This window comes from Aedes albopictus, unplaced genomic scaffold (genome assembly GCF_035046485.1).
Source record: "Aedes albopictus strain Foshan unplaced genomic scaffold, AalbF5 HiC_scaffold_100, whole genome shotgun sequence".
In the NCBI taxonomy this organism is placed as follows: Eukaryota; Metazoa; Arthropoda; class Insecta; order Diptera; family Culicidae; genus Aedes; species Aedes albopictus.
In genome coordinates this window covers 19,128-38,219 of record NW_026916372.1, presented here as the reverse complement: position 1 = coordinate 38,219, position 19,092 = coordinate 19,128, and the positions used below count along the sequence as shown (strand labels likewise).

The 19,092-nt window shown below is 42.0% G+C and overlaps 1 long non-coding RNA gene across 1 annotated transcript in view; it reads right to left on the bottom strand.

Moving 5' to 3' along the window:
• Nucleotides 1-3,691, bottom strand: part of LOC134284396 (uncharacterized) — a 38,071-nt gene extending 34,380 nt beyond the window's left edge. The window contains exon 1 of the long non-coding RNA XR_009995771.1: nucleotides 2,348-3,691. This is a non-coding gene — a long non-coding RNA (uncharacterized LOC134284396). The remainder of the gene's footprint in view (nucleotides 1-2,347) is intronic.
• Between the last annotated feature and the right edge of the window lie 15,401 nt (nucleotides 3,692-19,092).

The following is a 19,092-nucleotide window of genomic DNA, read 5'->3' as shown; positions in this document are numbered from 1 at the left end:
ATAATTTGGGCAGGAATGAACTCACCAAGAACATTATTAACTAAAACGCACACACTAAAACTGAACCCTAAAAACTCTTTTTATAAGCTTTTCACAACAATCCCAACAAACAATGACTATGCCTTGGACTATGCCAACCACTGAAAACGTGCATAAACATCAAACACAATTTCTAGTCAGATTTGGAACACTTTGACAAACGGGAAACTCTGTCTAGTGACAGTGACTGCGAAAATAAAAATGTGACACGATATGGAAATGCAGGCGCTAGTGCTCACAGCCTACTGCGACCTCCTCCAACAAGCTCACTTAACTAACATCATACTGTGATTAATGTGACTTCTGCAATCCCCTTTTATTTGATAACTGTGGAAAAACTCATGAATACTAACCGACTGGAAGAAGCAAGTCGTGCTTTAGTACAAACGAAGAAGAAAGATAAAAAAAATCGGTTATGTACTTCAAAAAATCTCAAAATAAAAAATCACATTTGGTAAATGCCACAGTTTCCTTGTTTAAGAATCCCAAGTGATCAGCATTAATTGTACTGTATTTTCCCCCATGCTTTGCTAAAACTGTTGATGAAATAGTATACCCGAGGGCCTAGCGTTTTGACGAAAACCACAAAATGAACTAATGCTTAAGAAGCCAGTTATTGCGTAGACATTGCTGAAACTGAACAGCATGATTTTGTTATTATTTTTTATCCTTTGCATATTAAACCTTTATCATTTCTCAGCTGCAATCACTATTTTCCGTATCAGTGTAACTCGAAAGAACAGCCAATAATTCAAAGAAGGAAAAATCTTTGATAACAAATTTGCAGTTTCAATACCAGCTAAGCCCTGAATGGCAAAACTAGAAAGAATAGCCTATGATTGAAAGAAGGAAATATTTCTGAGAAGCACATTGGCAAATAGAATGTCAAAAACTTCTTTGAATTCTTGTTGATCACAATTCGGCTAAACGGCATTCGGCCAAACGGCATTCGGCCAAACGACCCATTCGGCCAAACGGCATTCGGCATTCGCAATATACCTTTATTTACAAGCATCGGGTCGCTTTGCATGCCTTTGTTGACTTGCATTTTGACGTAGCAGACACCATTTAACCTTAAAATAGAATGTCACCAACTTTCACAAACTAAGTATGCTTATTAGTCTGAAGCAAATGCAGTACGGTAGCTCAATCAACCGTTTTTCATGTCTCGTCGTAAGGGGACAGAACCCATCTTTAGCACAATGCTCCTATTTTCATCCTATCGAAAACAAAACTAATAAACGCTATTTGTGTTTTTTTTTGTATTTTTTGTTAGAAGTGAGCATGCATGATATCAAAAAGAACGGGAACAATTGATGCTTAAATGCTTAAATCGTAGGGTGCATAGGCTGAAGAAGGGTTCCCATACCCTAAATTAGATTTTTTTATGATCTTGTGTGGTATAGTCGCAACTACCATTGAATCTATGGTCGATATTCATGACAGCTTTTTTATAAGAACTAAGATCGAAATAGTATATAGAAAAGGATTCAATGTTGATGTGTGGACGCGTCTATTCATACACATTTTTTTATTCAAACAATAATCGCAAACTGGTGATTCAACATCAATCTATAAACACTATTTTTATAAGGAACTTCTTTATACTCCCAAATGTGTCATAAGTTGATTGTAATGAAGAAAGTAGCACAAAGAGATATATGATTATTTTAGGGAAATCCATTATTCTGTGATACTTGACGCCTTATCAGAAAATACAAGTGAAAGATAGAAGCTCTTTTGACAGCAAATGCTGCCACTAGAACAAAAATATCGAAGCGTCTTATCATTCGCCTTTGCGCAATGGAGACCATTGCCCCGGATTCATGTTGCATAGCATTGTCCTACCTGCCAAGCGTATGCTATCCTGAAAAAACGGTAGTGATTCACAAAACAACATGAGCTTGCTGTAACGATGATACCGATTCGATGATTCATGCTTATGTTGAGTCAATTCCCTTATGATTCATACCACAAGCGTAAAGGTTGCGTGCTCCACACAAGATGCCAGATTATAATAGCTTAAGTTTCATATTCCATCTTGTGTACAACCATCAGCACCTTAACACAGTTTGATCTTTGTATCCTCTTAAACACTTCACTAATGCTCCACGGAATTCTTTAATCACTGGGAAGTTACTCTTATCCATGGCGACAGTGATTTTATTTAAGTTTACCACCTCCCTTATTCCCCTCACATAGCACTGTGCAAGAGATTGCCAAATAGTGCGTACGCACATCGAAAACAAACACGCCGTGGACAAAGATGAATGAGGATGGCTCTTCTTATCATCTACACACAACTCACTTGACAAATGCTCTCTTGTCGGCAATCCCGCTACTCCAATGTGTACGCCATGCGTGTAGCTCCAAATTAAGACGACTGCTATTATTTCGTTTACAAGCTCGTTCAAATCCGCTATTCTTCCGTTAAGGTGGCGGATCGTGATTGTATCAAGACACTACTGCAGCTCACGCAACGCAGCACGGTGCGATGTAAACGAACTGATTTATTATCACAAATTGGATTAAACTCCCATTATCACCAGTAGCGACTCTTGGCTCTTGCTTTGGTGTTGATCACTCACAGTACACGCACTCAATAAGCACCTTCTTAATATAAAAATCACTTTCGCACTCGCGTACATCCCATTAGGAGAGTAAAAGGCTCTGGCTGCTGATGCTGGTCGCACTAGGCCAAATGGCTTAAACAGATTTATCACGATGGAACGTCGTTGTCATGGTTGCCGCCTTTTCAGATTCGCCATACCAGCCAGTGTGGCGCGGCAAGTGTAATCGCGCGGTTCAAACCTAAGGTCACTGACGGCCGTCGTCGTAGATTATTGCACAAATCTCCAAGGGGTTATAGAGGCACCCACCATCACCACAGTGTGACCAAACGCGGCACTGACCACAATGTATGCGCGTAGGCACACGCATCGATCAATCTCACGGCAATTTTTCGGTTGTTTGGGGAGACCTTCACGTCCGAATCAATCAACGCTTCACTTTTCTTGACCAACAAACGATTCAGAATATCTCGGATCTCGCGCGCGCGCTTCTCGATCGCGGGAAAAGACAACACCGTGCTGTCTATTGTCACCACGGCTAAACTAGCACTGACTGGAGGAGCTGACGCAGTTCGTGCTGCTCGTGTCGGTCGGTCGGGTCGCTTCGGTCGGTTGGCTGGCAGCAGTCAAGGCGAAGTTGAACGAGTTGGTCGAAAACCTGCTTTGGCTTGGGCATAAAATAAACGACGACGGGTTCTCTCTGCCGTCTTTGCCTCACACACCAGCCAGCCAGTCCCATGTGTACGTAAGTAGGTATAGGTAGGCAGGTACCCGTCCCGTCCCGTACCCGACCCATGCGAAGCGTAATAAAAACAGAGAATTTAAAATAAATCCCCAATGCGATGCGATCGCGGTGCTGCAGGTGGCGAAGGTGGCGGTTTCTTGTGAGCAGCACACTCTCGCACTCTTCGAATATGGGTTTTCGCAAAGCACAGTTTGGAATAAATATTCAAGATCGGCTAAATCGCAAACACGTTGAACGGTTAAGAACCAGAGAGGCATAAGTACAAATCCCAGTTAGGAACAACTCAGGTGTCCAAATGAAGCGTCTTTTTTCAACATCTTTCGTTTTCATGTCTTCCAGTTTTTCTTTTGTTCAGCTGTACACTTACTTTATCTCTCTCATTTCTCCTTTTGACATTCAGGCAGTTTACATTTACGAAGGTGTAGGGCTGCTTTTTGGATAAAAGAGTGTGCCATGTGTGTGAGAGAAGGACTGGGCATACACATAAAATGAATAAAAAAAAGTTCACCCACATTTTCACATTGCAAAGCATAGAAGGTAAAAGTTTTTTTTTTTGTCTTTATTGCATGAAAGACTACCACTAATGCTTGAACATAAAATGTCATCTCTAAATTTTGTATTACAGTTAACGTTTGATTACCGTTCCATGTAAGTATCCGATGCTGCAAGCGCACGAGTATTCAGCAAGATAATTCTGAGGGTGACGGGTTTAATTCCTGGTTGGTCCAGGAACGTTTCGCAACCTCCTTGGTTTCCTTGTCTTTATTGGGCGTAGAGTATCTTTGTGCCTGCCACACGACGCAAAATAGTCAATGTCGGAGGAAACTCTCAGTTAATAAGTCTATGAGCACATCAGTGTTCAGGGGTTTCCAAGAAACCTCATGAAGGTTTCAGAGTGATTTTTGTTGGGTATCTAAATCAATGCGACCTGTTGTTAGAGGGTTTCAGGAAGCTTCAGTGACAGTCGGGAGGGCTTCAGTTGGGTTTCAGAAGGGTTTCATAGCGTTTCAAGAATGTTAGAGGATTACAGGAGGGGTTCGGGGGTTCCATGGTGCTTCACGGGCTTTCATGAGAGCTTCAAAGGGATTTCCAAAGGCTGTCAATGCGTTTCGGTGAATTTCAGGGAGGTTAAGGAATACTATGACAGGGTCTCAAAGGGGTTTTTTGAGAGATTTCAAGACGTTTCAAAGGGTTCCGAGTATTTCAGGGTGCTTCAGTACAGGTTAAGGTAAGCCTACGGTTAGGTTAGGGGCCACCTCCAACAGTCAACGTGGGAGAGCTACATCGCCAACCCACTTAACCGTTCCCATTGCCGCCAAGCCCTATGTCTTTCCGCTATCTCCAAAAGGCAGGAGAAAGAAGCTGTGTATATTGCATCCTCCAGCGGCGCAGCCTTACAGCAACGAGCATCATGATACGCTCTTTTAGGAAGATATCAATGTAATGTACATGCCCTGCCCATTGTCAGCTTCTCGGGTGACGTTAACACTCCCTTTGTCCCCTTTGTCCTCAGGAAGTGAGCATGGTCAACATATCCTAAAGATAGCACACAGAAGAATATGAGGCCTGCACCTGCTTCGGGCTTTGTGGAACGTTCCAGGAGGTTTCAGAGACGTTCTACGGGTTTTCAAGGGGTTGGGCCGTTCCAGGTATGTTCCAGGAGAATTCCGGGGGGAGAGCTTTCAGGAACGTTCCAGAGGATTTTTATGGGCGTTCCTAGGTGGCTTCATGGGCACTACAGGGGATTTCAGATGGTCTCTGAACGATTCAGAAGGGTTTAAGGGCTTTCCAAGGAGTTTCAAAGACGTTTTATGGACGAGCCAGATAAATTCAAGGGCATTTCAGAGGATTTTAGGGGATTTCAGATTTTAGGGTGTTTCAATGTTTTTTCAGGGGGTTCCAGGAGCCCTGAAGCCTCCGGGAATAGACGTTTCAGGTACGCTTCAGGGGGATTCTAACAGGCTCCTGTTGGTTTTCGAGGGTTTCGTGTGCCTTTAGGAGCTACTACAGAGGGCTTCATGGGGTTTCAGGGGTTTACAGGTATTAGGTTCAATCAGAAAACCCCTGAAACCACCTGAATTGCCTTGAAAAGCTTTGAAATCCCTCTGGAGATAAAACTCTCTTGAGAGTTTCCTGAAATCCCCCGATTCATCTTCAAATTGTGATGATACATCCCTTAAACTCCTTAAAAGCTTACTCGAACCATCGGAAACCGCTTCAAAACAATCCTGAAACAAACTTTGGACTTCCTCAAGAACTTCATGACCTCATGGAACAATGGTTAACGTCTTTCAAATCCATCAGAATCACCCTGCATTCGACAGAAAATCGTTAAAAAACGCCCAAATCCACTAAAACCACCTGAAAGGCCCTGAAACTCCGTTGACTTCTGAAACCCCTTAAACCAACTGGAACGCTATGGAACTCATCTGAAAACATCCCGAAACTTCCTTGAATAGGAGATATCCCAAGTAACCACAAGCATTATATTATAACATTTATTCAATCGTATTATAGTTTAGCTAATGCGAGATAACTTTTATTCTACACCTGTCAAGTAATAAAGCGTTTAATCTACATTATGAAAGCATTGAAGCATTATGGGATTTTGACAGTTCGGTATAGTTCTATAGGGACGTTGTTTAATGCTTCATTGCATTACCATGTTTAAAGCTTTATGGCAATCAATAATGCAAGCATTTATTACTTTATACATGCCTTTACTAATGCTTTCATAGTTGTAAACAGAAAAAAACATCAGTTCGAAAAAAAATCTGTACAACCTTTTTAGAAACACAACCATTTAAAAGAAAAGAAAAACAAACTCAAATTTTCATGGATTGCTGCGTAGAACTTGGATTATCATGCTCAGATGTTGCTGAAAATTTATATTGTGCATGGTTTTTTTTATTCTGCTTGGGACATAAAGACAATCAGATGCTGAGGGAACAAAAATTATGTGGGGTTGAGGTATTGGATTCCCTATTTAACATATAGTGCCCCGATTTCATAAAATAAATGGTAGAAGTGAGCACGTATGAAAACAATAAGAGCAGAATCAACACAGACTAATTTATATCTTTATATTATCTTCGTTTGGGGAATCCATTGATTCTGAAATCGCTTGTTTTCGAATGAATTTGGGAGAGTATGATAACTGATGGCATTCAGACCCTAGCACAACTTTTTAGAGCTGCTGAAAACACAAATCAATAAAGCACGAGCTAAGTAAACGTTACTTATGTTGCACATTTTTCCGGGTGCAAAATGCATGGTAGTCGTAGTACAGCGTTAGCACGTCCGAGTTTCATCGCAGTCCAGTTTCAGCAGTCTAGGTTCAATTCCCGAATTAGAATAAAAAAACATCAGAGTGAGAGTATCGGAGGTATGAGAAGATAAAAATAGACAGAAAAATGAAAAAAATCTTTTTTTCTTTTGTTGACATGATGCCATAATTATACATTCCATACTATTTCATTGCATTAGCTATATGGTGCAAGCATTTTATATGCTTTAGCAATCACCACAGTAAAGCTTGCTTTAAATCAACAATAGTCGCGCCACTTTCGACTTTAAACCTACTTTAATGGTACCTATATGACAAAACAACTTTACATCGCATGTCATATAATACACTATAAAGCGAAATTAATGCTCTATATGCAGCGTCATGGATACTTGGGATGCTTCCTCTCAAATCAACGAAAATCCCATTGGAACGTCCTGAAATGGCTTAAAAAGCTCTGATACGCTTCAAAAACATACCTGAACAGCCCTTGGTAGCTCCCTAGTAAGCTCGTAGACCCCCGGGAACGCCTCCAAAACTTAGAAATGAAAATTTGACATATTTGAGATATGTAGATTAATTAGATTTTCAACTACCAGTGTGAACTGTTCAACAATTAGCGAAAATCGGTCTACATTGACATGAGCTAGCATAAGAATGCGTTCAACAGTTGGGTTCCCGACTTCCCGACTTTTTTCATCTCTTATAGAAAACGGAATGTAAGGGAAATAAAATTAATGGAGTGTCAGAAATGAGTCGATATAGGTGATCACTGAATATTTTTCTACTACCGGGGAATTATGCGTGGAAAAACAAATAAAAAGGAAGATTCCAGTATATACTAACTGTTCAGCATTCGGCAAAGAGAAGCATGATTCACTTAGGTCAGGCCCGTGCATAGAAAAGGCGTCAAGGAAGAGGGTTTTCCTAATTTGGTACAGGGCGGAGGGGCGCCTAGTGTATAGAACATCGGCAATGTGAGAGGTTTAACCCCCAAAACCCCTCCCTTGTGCACGGGTTTGACTTAAATACATTACTGATACTTGACGTTTTATCGTAAATAGCCAGTGGAAACTACAAGCTATAAAAAACTGCCTATATCGAAGCGTCTTATCATTCGCCTACGCGACATTTGACCACACTCACTCTAGGTTGATGGATTTATACCCGGAATATATGTAGTACATGTATTGTAGATAAATGGAAACAATTTATTACTCAATTGAAATTTCAAGGGGGTTTCAGGGAATTTCTGAGAGATTCAGAGGGGTTTTGACGGGGTTGCAAAGACGTTTCAGGGTGTCTAGGGTGATAATTTTGTTTATAATGTGAGCATTCATTACAGGGGATCTCTTGAATAACAGATACGGTCGCTATGAAATAAACAGATAGCGCCACCATAGCCTTGTGTGTTTGACAAAGCTCGACTACGGTCACAATGCTAAAACTCATATACGGTGGATCCTTTGTTTTGATGCAGCAACTGCTAGAAAAGTAGACTTCAATGATTCGTTACGCTGCTAAATTCGAAGACCTATTTTCAAGGGAGTTTTTTAATTAGAAGACACATAATGTTACTAATTGAAAAATTGAGAGAAAAATTTGTGAAAAAATCACGTTTTAATGGGATTTGAACACACGACCCCGCATTCGCTAGACTGGCGCTTTAATCAACCGAGCAACAGGTAATGATTCTGCGGAATAAAAAGCTAAACTAAGCCCACATCGTGAACATTCCTTTTTTCACAAACCATCTCTCTTCCGGCTTAGATGCCAATCCACAACACAATCACGTTTGTGCCCATTAACTACAAGTTAAGTGTTTGGGAACCCTTAAGCAGCCATTGAGGTCACTATTCAGAACTTTTTCAGAACAGCATGTGCCAGCACAAACTTTGCTCAGATCAATTTTTCAAATTCACGCGGAAATGCTCGCTTCTGAATTTGCAACCTGGTAGGTTTATGTGGCTTTACGCCCCTTACAGGCGAGGCGCCCTAAATGTATTAGGAAAAGTTTTGCAACAACTGCGAAGAAGTTCATTTGAGTGTCGAGACGTGGCATCTCTGCTTGGCTTATCAGATCGACGTATGTAGGATCTCGAAAGTTCGACGGCGTAATTGTCCGCTTGGAATACCACTACGGAACTGAATCACCTGTTCTGGGGGTAAAAGTTCATCAAACAGGGAGCCCTAATTCAAAGTATCATGAGACCCGTGACGAGGGATGCATTGTCGAGGGAGTTTAAACTTAAGTTCAACTAATAGTTTGGAAAGTAGTGGGGTAGTAGTAGTAGGTAGAGCAGATACTAGAGGAACCCTCGCCGTCACGCCGGGTAAAGTAATGTTGGTTTGGTTGGCGAGGTCTGTCAACAAGAGGGGAGAAGGGCTCCCTACTATTAAAGGGGTTTAACAGATGGACGTGGTCGTTGATTTCACGTCCTCAAAATGCAGCATCAGCAAAGACCTTAAGTAATGCCTACTGGAAGTCGAGGACAGAGGCGCGATAAGATTATGATCAGCTCGTGACAACCGAAGGATCCCTAAGTATACCCAGACAAACACCTTCACATAGGGCCCATATAGCCGAGTCTGTAAACGCACGGGTATTCAGCATGACCATGCTGATGGTGACGGGTTCGATTCCCGGTCGGTCCAGGATCTTTTCGTAAAGGAAATTTCCTTGACTTCCTTGGGCAGAGAGTATCTTCGTGCCTGCCACACGATATACGCATGCAAAATGGTCATTGGCAGAGGAAGCTCTCAGTTAATAACTGTGGAAGTGCTCATAGAACACTAAGCTGAGAAGCAGGCTTTGTCCCAGTGAGGACGTTACGCCAAGAAGAGGAGGAGGACACCTTCACATTCAGGGGCAGCTCCACAAAAACGTTGGATGCAAATGCAAACACGAAGCAGCTCGCAGGTGCTTCCCGATTTGGCATAAGAAGGGCGACAAAGCCCGCGAGGTGTCCCAGAAGGTCCCAAGGGCTGTGCGAAGTTCAATTTGCCACAGCAGCCATTCGGCTGTGGAATTGTCTATAAGTGATGCAGATGGTCATAATTCGTATGCTATGTGGCTAATGTGTACTGCGTACTATGTACGCTGCCGATGACCTCCTTGGTACGACCTACACATTGTACCGGATACCGGATGGTCATTGCATACGCGCAGAATCTCGAAGAAGTGTTACCGTACATAGGCGAGCAGGGTAGGGAAGGTTGATAGAATACATTCAAAGCAATCATTATCGCATACTTCATAGAGTATTGAGGAGCAGAAACCAGCATAGTTGGTCACTTCCCAGGAAGGCTGTTGTCATCCATGTGCATAGCTCTTTCGGAATTATCCTGATTCGTGCGTCGCCTTGAAATCAATGAACAGGTGATGTGTGGGTTTCTAATGTATACGATGTATCTGGATGGTTTGCAAGTACGGTAAAGATCTGGTTCATTGTCAACCGACCGTTGACACAGCTGGCCTTTCCACAAACTTATTCTTTATTGATAATTGACAACGAAAAACTGACCTGAGAAAATTTTCTAAGCGGCATTTACGGCTAAAAGGCATCTATAACTTCACCCGGTAATGGAGTTGGGTGGTTACCACCATCTGCCGTGCTGATGTAGTAGTCATTTCTTCTGCTGCAGCTTGACCTTCACCAGATGATGATCTTCAGGGTCGATGCTATAAAATTTCGATCCTCTGATCGGATGGCCCAAGGCATTTGTCCAATTCGCCCACTCCTTGACGCAGACCTGACCATCTGTCCAACTTCGCCCAGACGGAGACCTTCACATTCGCAGCCAGCCCGACAAAGACGCCGGATGCGAATGCAAACCAGAAGCAGTTTGCAGGTGCTTCCCGGTGTAGCAACAAAAGGGCTACAAAGCCCGTGAGTCGGGCTCCAGACAGGCGTTCCTGAAGGTTTCAAGAGCTGTGCGAAGTTCAGGTGGCCACAGCGGCCATTCGGCTGCGGAAGTATCTATAAGCGATGCAGGTGGCCATGATTCGACACCAGTTCGTACGCTATGTTGTTACCTATGGCCGCCTTGATACAACCTATTATGACAGAAGCTCCCAGATAGTCATTGCATACGTGCAGAATCTCGAGGAAGTGTTACCGTACAAAGGCGAGCAGGGCTAGGTCCCTTTGGAGGCGGATACATAGAATACATTCAAAGAAATCAATACCGATATAACCGAGAGCATTGAGGAGAAGAAGCCATAGAATGGGTGGTCTCTAGAGGTTCCATTTCTCGACCAATTTGCTTGTCCCGGGATTCGGGATAAAATTTGTTGCTTGTCCCGGGAAATCCCGGGATCCCGGGAAATTTTTAAACGTGCTTAAAAACGCAATTTTGTGGATAGGAATATGTTTTATTTATCAATAAAATATAACCAATGGTTCAAATTAACTGCCAACTGGTTTTATCAATTTATATTCGTTCTCTGGAAATACGACTTCAAGAACGAAGCAATTGTTAATTATGATTTCATCGGTCAGTTTGGTTCACTTTTTAGAACAGGTATTTCTGGAGTTCGAAAATATGCGCTCGCTGGTTTAATTGTCGGTCCAACTCACCATATAGCACATAAAGTGACAGCTCTTTCGCAATTACTTTTGAAAAATCAATTGTTTCCGAATCAATCTGGGACGGTTGGCATATTCCTTTATAGCCGATTCCAGTTCTTCTTGCAGGCTCGATGGTGTCATGCATACAGGATAATCCAGCATTCAACTCGGCAGCACTATTATCGGTTGTCTTTGGCAGTCTTGCAACAATCGAACTCCCAGTTCCTTGATGAACTTAATCATTTACCTTTTTGACAAGCTTTCCAGTTCTGCTGGCACTTGCGTTGACAACGGAAAACCTTGAGAGAGCTTCAGCGCTGTTATTATTTATTTTTGGCGCCGTTCGTTGATTCTTTTCATGATTGCATCGAAGAGGTTGTTTCCAATTTTGGAGTTACTTTTTTGAATTTTCGAATTCAAGAAACTCGAGCTGCCTTCAGTAATGCAGACAGTAATGTAGCAACTCGTCTTCCCAATACTTCCGAAGCAGGTTTGATTAGCTGAAGAGCTTCCTGAAGGTTTATTGCTACCTCGAAATCACTGTCCTGCATAAGACCTAAAAGGCCTATTGAAGTGCTCCAGCATCGTTTCAGTCGAATTCCAACGAGTTTGACGTCCACACACAGTTGAAGTGGTTTATGTAACATTTTCGTGATTTTTATTGAAGGCGTTTCGAAAAATTTTCACGACAATACGTTTACGAATACGTTTCAGAGACTCTCCAAATCTAAATCAAAGCGAACAAATATGTAAGAAATGTGTACCCCAGGAATCCCGGGATTTTCGGGACGGTGAAAAAATTGATCCCGGGATTCGGGAAATCCCGAACTTTTCAAGATCCTGGGATTTTCTGTCCCGGGATATCCCGGGTTGGAACCTCTAGTGGTCTCTTCCCGGGAAGGCTGTTGTCGACCATGATTACGTATAGCTCTATACTATGGGAACTATCGTGATAACAAGTAATGCGCGGTGATCTGATGTATACGGTGTTTCTGGATGGTTTGCAGGTACGGTAAAGATCTGGTCCATTGTCAACCGACAAAGCTGGTATGATCACTTCCCACAAACGTATTCTTTATAAAGGACGGAAAACTGACTTGAGAAAGTATTTTTTTGATAATTTGTAAAAAAATATGGTGATCAGCCGGTATAGACTAACATGACCAACAAATCCGGGCTTATCTTGACAAGATCGGCTGCCATAAAATCGTTACCAGCAGTCTTGTCATTTTTGAGCGGTCGAAAGGCATCTAAAACATCACTCGGTGATGAAGTTGGATAGTTCCCACCATCTGCCGTGCTGATGTAGTCATTTCTTCTGCTGCAGTTTGACCATCACCAGATAATGATCATCAGAGCCGATGCTATATCATTTAGATCCTCTGATCGGAGGGCCCAAGGCATTTGTCCAATTCGCCCACTCCTTAACTCAGACCTGATCATCTGTCCAACTTTGGACAAACTATTGTCAGTTCACATTTGATTGGCAATGTCAGGGGTTTGCAAGAGCAATTTAATAGAAATATTGAGAGGAATGCTATTCTTGATCATTTCACCGTAAATTTCACAATTGCACCCCTCCGGCTTTCAGCGACCCAATATGCAAGACTATTGCGCACCATACACCTAGCTAGAAGAATAAATCAGAAAGTATACGCCTTCAATCACTTGACTTATCTCATCTAACAATTACCAACCAATACGTGCATACTCTCAGCATCGGCAGCTCGTTGGTCAATTGATTTTGTACCGCCAAGCCACACGGTGGTTGGTGGATAAACGGTCCAGGCGGAGACATAGCGGAATAAGAAGAATTTTTATGACCTGCAAAATGGTCCACATCGAGAGCAAAAGCCACCCATCACAGAGTCCATGACACGCGGAGTGGTCGGTGGACTGGACGGGAATGGACGCTAATGTTTTCGAACGCGCGGCGCAGCGCGGTGGTGGCGGTTTCACTTTTAGGGTCTTGTGTTCTGAGTCTCAGAGCAGTTGTTACCCTCGCTATTGGTAATCCGAAACGTTCAGCATCAACCGCGCCAAGTGGAAAGAGGTGAATAGTGGGACAATCGCAATCGGCTGGGACAAAGGGCGAAATAATTCGCAGTAATTGTTCCTCCCGCAGCGGAACTAATATTTTGTCCAAGTGAGACGTAGGATTGGCTCATGTTGTTCACCCGCGCAAGCGATACCTACCATTTGATCTACATTTTGAAGCATACATGACACTGACTGGAGGTACAAGTAGTAAGGTTGGCCTCTATTGGGGTTGTTTGGTGCTGGCTGGTTGGTGTGGTTTCCATACCGAGCAGGGAAAACGTGCCAATCGTACACAGCACACTTCGCCAGTAATGAGCGTATTATAATTTATTTGAAAAATTCTCCAAACAAGGCTAACGTGTTTTCGACTCGCGGGATCAAATGTACACCGCGAGCTAACAACCGAACCGTGCAGCACACTGGAACAAATCTTCGCACGGAGAAGTGCAGAGACGATAAAAACACACAATAAATTAGTGTATGCGGTGTGATATGTGCGGTGCGGGTATCTCTACTGCCGCGGCGGCAGAACAGGTACAGGTGGAATGCCATTATACTAGAGCTGAGAGATCCGACGACGATCAACTGCTGCAGGATCGAAAAGACCAGCTTCATTAACCGTACTCGTCTGATCGAGTTGATTAGAGGGTGTACAATATAGGATAGGATATGGCCTATACGAAATAACATAAAAACATCAGCATTACCCATTGGCTAATAAGTACGGTGTCATCACAGTTCGAATTCAACAAGTTTAGCAGCGTTTCCCAATGTAAACAATGCAAGGAGCTTTAATTTCTTAATATTCTTAACACGTAACCTAAATTAAAACTCTATTGTGCACTAGGAATCTACACACTAAGCTTGATTTGGTATTTTCTCCATCTTTTTACTGAGTTCTCAACAGCAGATTTATCTCGATACGGTCGGTTGTCTCCATTGCCGAAATTATGTAAACGAGTTAACGAGTTCAGTAAATTAATTGTCAAGAGTTACTGATAAACGGTAAATATCGATTTGCGGGTGTATCGTGTTAAATCTGTTGTTGAAAATTCGGTAAAAAAGGGAAAAAATCCAAGCTGAATCACTAATTTGGTGGGTGTGCTGTGCACACAGAGAGATACAGGAGCGAAGAAACGCCAAAGCAGCGATAGAGCGAGCAAAAACACGAGAAGCCAAAGTCGTAGCCCGTGAGCGCTATTTAGTTCTCGAAAAGGAATTCAAACTCTCATGAAGACGGGACAAAAGTGCGTGGGTAGACGCTCTAGCTGACCTAGGCAAGAAAGCTGCATATACCGGCGACACTCGTCTCTTCTACGATATCCAACGTCGTCTTAATGGGACTAAGATGGATACTACAATGTCCGTGAAAGACACGTCAGTTATTTACTGAACCTGCGTTTCAGTTCGAGTATTTTGGGAACCTTTTTCAAGTGTCGGCCCCACTACCAAAACCTCGGCAAGATCCGTCAAGGATTCGAAGCATAACCCGTGTCAACAGCAAAACTCCATCATTGTAGTAGGTAGAAACAGGCATCCGTAGTATGAAGTCTGACAGAGCCCCGACGATCGTATATCTGCCGAGATGCTCAAAGTTTACGCCGTAGTATCTGCACAACTGCTGCGTCAGTTATTCTGCAACACATAGGAAACCACAACTTTTCCGGTCGACGGGATGCAAGGTGTCTTAGGTGCCCAAAAAGGGTGATCTAGCTGGATGCGGTAATTGGTGGGACATCATATTACTGTGGATCGTTCTTAACAGCAGAGGATGTGATTCTTAACCGGAAACAGGAGAAGATTGTCCCAACTCTCTACCAGCAGCAGGCAGGAATGCGTGCCACGCCGGATAATCCTCCCAGCCAACCATATATCGTAAATTATTGTGTGGAAAAAATCGTATATTTTTATATATTGAATCGGAATTGTATAATAATATGCATATTTGTTGACAATGATTGCGTAAAATCGTATTTCATGCCAAATTAAATTTCAATTGCGATTTTGTTTCATATAGTCGTCTCCGATCATAAAAGGTGTGAGATACTATCGGTAGGATCGCACATAATCGGATAGAATCGTGAAAAAACATACATTCTTAGTGTCAAACTGCAAGTTCGTTAGCATCGTATATATGATTTCTTTGAATCATGGAAATCGTCGCTTCACATCGTATATGAATCTGCTAAATCGAGCTTGCTACCTAAAGGTATGATGAAAATCGATGAAATCGTATACAACTATAACAATGTTGTATATTGATCGTTTGCGTCACACTTGCGTCGTAAATTTGTATTTTTGTTGTTGTTGACACATTCCAACCATGGCAGCAGTAATTTCAACCAAATATATAGGTTTTCATACAAGCAGATGACTTACAATAAGTGATGTATAGATTCCAACAACGATGTGAATTCCGGGCCTCTTGCAGGGCACCACTTTTGGTGCCACTCAATGCACAACAACAACGCTCCCACCACAAGTCTCGCACCGTCATGATAATTTTTATTCGTTTCATTATTATTATTATTAGCTTTATTTACGAGGCTTTCAGCCCTAGGCTGGTTCGCCTCGGTTATTCGTTTCATGCCATTCACTTTGAATTCTCTATTTTCAACTTGGCAATATAGCCAATAGAGATAACGCGCAGTTCTCAATCAAAGGACCTAAGTTCGATTCCCACTGAACACCAATTGGTTTTTTTTTTATTTGAAAATCTTGAGTCGTATATTGGTACTCTCAATCGTAATAAGATCATGCATAATCGTATATTTAGACGAATAAAATCGGCGAAATCGTAGAAATTTTTCGAGAAATCGTAAGTTATGTTGGCTGGAATCGCAGTAATCGTATATATGTTTCGATATGGCCTCACCTTTAATATGTATATGTCGGTTTCGCGCATTGAATACGATTTCTTTGGTGCTATATATGTGTGACTATTTTAGTTGCAATTTCGATATAGCAACCAAATTGCTGGCTGGGCTGTCCGGGTGGATCATATTATCGCGCTCCTATAATCTTGGAGCAAATCCATGAATTCCAAGAACCTCTCTGACTGATTACAAAAAAACTTTCTCAATCAAGAAAATATGTGGGTAGCACTTAGTCACGCGCAAGAGTGTCCTTGAGAAAATCGTCGGCCTCATTGATACACTGTACGAGGCAATTTCGATGCTTTGAAAACCCATTGCCATGGCTGATAACGTTGCTCACGGCTCTCGTAGTTCAAAGGCGCTGTGATAGGCAGAGCAAGTTGGATGATCTTGGCGATCGCTCCTCGGCGGCAGATCTTACCATCTGTTGGAAATTAAAACTTGTGTAATTTCCTTCAGTGTAAAGTCTGGTGAGTTCCGAGTTCTCCTTAGTTTTTAATAGCATTCAATTTGTAAGCAGTCAGATTTTTTCCGCTGCATGATCAGATGTAGCTAGTGATTGTAATTACCGATTTTAACCGTTAGGAGAGTCGCGTCTCGAAAAACCTAGTTATGAGACTATGATGTAAGTTTCATGAATAATCCTAATGAACCAGCGAAATAAATTGAAATTCGTTGCAGTCTCGAAGCTGTTGTAATCGTAAGCTGCTATCGAGAGGTTTCTTCGTTTTCGAGAAGGTTGCACCCCCTAACAAACTTCGAGAATCATATCATACCTGAGTCGAGGTAGATATGGCATCCGGTAGAAGTAATACCCGTAAGGACAGGCTACAACAGCGTCTTAAAACATTGGAGGAACAGTATCTTCTTCGAATAGCACAGTATGAAGAGGAGAGTCATCGGATACGGCAGGAGTATGAACGGCATCGAGAGCAAATCGACGTACGTTATAAAACAAAGATGGATGCGAAAGTGCTCAAGTGTGACCGGGAAGCAGTCGACGATTCAATACCGGACAAGCAAAATTCGATTGAGTTCACCTGCAGTTTGCCTGTGCAGTTCGATGGCATATACCAGGATCACCATTGCCTTTCTCATCAAATGGCCCAGTCAACAATTCCATCTCACTATAAATCAGCAGTCGTCGATGGTGAAAAACTGGAAATAGTTACTTGCGAACTAGACGAGAGTTTCCATGGTACGGAACAGCCAGCGTTGCAGGTAGCGCAGTTCTGCGCAGCCAACTTCAGACCGAGTTTTACCAGTGTCCAGAATGATGAAGTTGGTGGAGTTGCTGAAGTTCGCCGTTCGTCTCAGTTCAACAGTTCCCGTAGTATGGGCCCGATCGAAATTTTGGATACAACGAATACAAATGTTGTTCAGTTGGATTTGTATTCAAAGATCAAAGTATTAGCTGATGAGAATGTAGTAGATTCTCACGACTCACTCGCGAAAGTCGAAAAAGTGATTTGCAAAACCAATACCCGAACAGTCACTCATACGGAAGCTAAATCGAAATACGATTACTCTCAGATAGAGCTCCCTCAGCACCACTATGTGCAAGGGTGCTCCACTTCGTATACCTATACCTACAAGGAAGAACCAAACCAAGTAGTCTCTATCCCACTTTCGGCCCCACCGACATGTAGTTCGTCCAGAAATGCTGCAGTTGGAATAGCACATACAATCGACCAATCATCCGTGGACTTTGCTTCGTTCAACAATTATTCACATCCACAAAACAGGAAGAATGATACGGAGTTTGATCCTGGTGGAGCTGAGTATTGGTTGTCTGCGTGGATTGTTATTACCAGCAAAGGAATTAGTGTTAACGATTTGCTAAACAGTCACATCGCTTTAACGTCGCCAGATCGAAACACGGTGCAGAGTGTATACGCCGATCATCATAACAGTAGTTTTTGTAGGAATATCGCAATTGTTTGTCTTGAATGACAAAGTATCAATGGATGCATTAACAACAAGTGATTGTATTGCACGTCGAAATTGAATGATCGATTTTATTTGCATGTATCTGTCCTGAAAATCTGCGTTCAGAGATGAACATTTTTCGGGAGTTTGAATTAGATAGGGAGTGAATAGGGTAATTGTTCCCATCGTTGCGGTAGTACCTATTGTTGCGGTAATGGCAATTGAGCACTTTTTCGACTGAAATGTTACCAAAAGGTATTTTTAATAGATGTATGGTGCTTAAATTATGAGATTGCACCATTTGTTTGCTTAAGATTTGCCCAAAAACCTATTTTAAAAAAATATTTTCATAAATGTGTTTGCTGCTGTGTTCCTATTGTTGCGGTAGTGTTCCTAATGTTGCGGTATCCCATATGATTTCAATGGGATACCGCAACAATAGGAACAAAATACCGCAACATTAGGAACACATACCGCAACATTAGGAACACAATGATCTTTCAGATAAAAACGAATAAAATGCTCATAACAACATCAAAGTGGCAATATTTCGTTATTTTCCCGTAGATTAAGGATGGATTTTATTATTTTCAATTCAATCCATGTAAAAAGTTTGCTTGGGGCGATACAATTGTGGTTTAAACAAGAACCCAGCGCTTAACTCCTCCATGATCGGATCAATTACCCTAATACTAGAATACTAGAAATTGAATCGAATTTCCAAAGAAAATTGAGCGAGGATTCACATATTATGAGTTTGGCAATTGATTTACTTCGACAAGTTAGTCTACAAATGATTGATAAGGATTTCTAATATGAATATAAAAATACTCTGCAGAAATCGGAACTACACGGGTAGGGGTATGTTGGAAATTAAAGCTTGTGTAATTTCCTTCAGTGTAAAGTCTGGTGAATTCCGAGTTCTCCTTAGTTTTTAATAGCATTCAATTTGTAAGCAGTCAGATTTTTTCCGCTGCATGATCAGATGTAGCTAGTGATTGTAATTACCGATTTCAACCGTTAGGAGAGTCGCGTC